A 1,692-nucleotide genomic window follows, 5' to 3' on the forward strand; every position below is an offset into this window, starting at 1 on the left:
AGATGAATAAAGTGCGTAAGATTTACTGATGATACAGCATTTTTAGCAGAAGAGGAGCTGATACTAAGGGATATGCTACTGAAGGTAAATGACAACTGTGAGCAGAATGGAATGAAGATTAATGCAAATAAGACGAAGAGCATGGTCATTGGAAGAAAAATAAAGAAGGTAATCTTGCGAATTCTCAATGAGGCAGTAGAGCAAGTGGGCAGCTTCAAATACTTGGGGTGTGCTATAAACAGTAACATGAGCTGCCAGGAAGTGAAAACGAGAACAGCAATGGCAAAGGAAGCTTTTAATAGAAAAAGAACCATCTTCTGCAGACCTCTGGAAAAAGGACTAAGGAAGAGATTAGTGAAGTGCTTTGTATGAAGTGTGGCATTGTATGAGGCAGAAGCATGGACATTACGAGGAAGTGAAGAGAACCGACTAGAAACACTTGAAATTTGGATATGGAGAGAATAGAGCGTGTGAAATGGACAGACAGAATAAGAAATAAAGCTGTGTTGGAAAGAGTGAGTGAAGAAAAAATGATGCTGAAACTGATCAGGAAGAGAAAAAGGAATTGACTGGGTCACTGGCTGAAAAGAAACTGACTACTGAAGGATGTACTGGAAGGAATGGTGAACGGGAGAAAATTTCGGGGCAGAAGAAGATATCAGATGATAGACGACATTAAGATATTATGTGGATCATATGCGGAGAGAAGAGGAAGGCAGAAAATAGGAAAGACTGAAGGAAGCTGGATTTGGAGTGAAAGACCTGTCTTTGCGCAGACAACTATGAAAGACTGAATGAATGAAAATAATAAATTGTCTTACTCGACTTAGTGTAAGTATGGATTAGTAAATCACTAACAAATAATAATAGTAATAATAATAATAATAATAATAATAATAATAATAATAATAATAATAGTAATAATAATAATAATAATAATATTTACTTATTTATTTATTTATTATATTCATAATACACTTTTCGTGAAGAGGCTTAGTATTAATTTTTTTACGACTACATCTCTCACAATAACAAATTTGCAGCTGGTTTAACTTCAAGCTGTACGAGGGTCGAGACGAACAGAAGGCGGAGCTAGAGTGGAGTCGTAGCCCTGGAAAGAAGGCTCCTCAACTTCAATCAGCGATATTTTACACAACTTGTTTCCGTAAGTATATCAGTTGAAATTTGTAGATAATATTTACAGGTTATCTTTATTTTTTATGTATCTCAGCATCTCCAAAATTTCAGGTAGAGTGTGCTCCCTTGTCAATCGCCGCGCCTATGCCGCCAGCGCACTGGTCTTCCATCCTAGCGACCTGTGTTCGACCCCCGGGAGATCATGATAGAATTTGTGGTGGACAAAGCAGACGTTGCAGAGGGGTTTTCTCGAGGTACTCCCGTTCCTTCTAAGTAAAAATGATTAATTTAACTACAATGGCTTTATTATGACAACGACAACAACAACAATGGTATTAGATAGAAATACATGAACAGAATTGTTTTTAGTTTGTGAATTAGCAAGGCAAAAGCAAGAGAAGTAATCAATTTACTATACTGACAGAGCGAACAACAGAAGAAGGCAATCTTTCTGAGTTACTGAATTTAAAACAAAAGTATGTTATTTAACGACGTTCGCAACTGCCGAGATTATATCAGCGTCGTCGGTGTGCCGGAATTTTGTCCCAGGGGAGT

The 1,692-nt window shown here is 37.3% G+C and overlaps 1 long non-coding RNA gene across 1 annotated transcript; it reads left to right on the forward strand.

Moving 5' to 3' along the window:
- Positions 1-358: 358 nt before the first annotated feature.
- LOC138715676 (uncharacterized) lies at positions 359-1,446 on the forward strand. Its single transcript, XR_011336539.1, has 3 exons — positions 359-831; positions 1,044-1,165; positions 1,249-1,446. It is a non-coding gene; the product is annotated as an uncharacterized lncRNA (long non-coding RNA).
- Positions 1,447-1,692: the final 246 nt, after the last annotated feature.

Source organism: Periplaneta americana, chromosome 15, assembly GCF_040183065.1.
Source record: "Periplaneta americana isolate PAMFEO1 chromosome 15, P.americana_PAMFEO1_priV1, whole genome shotgun sequence".
In the NCBI taxonomy this organism is placed as follows: Eukaryota; Metazoa; Arthropoda; class Insecta; order Blattodea; family Blattidae; genus Periplaneta; species Periplaneta americana.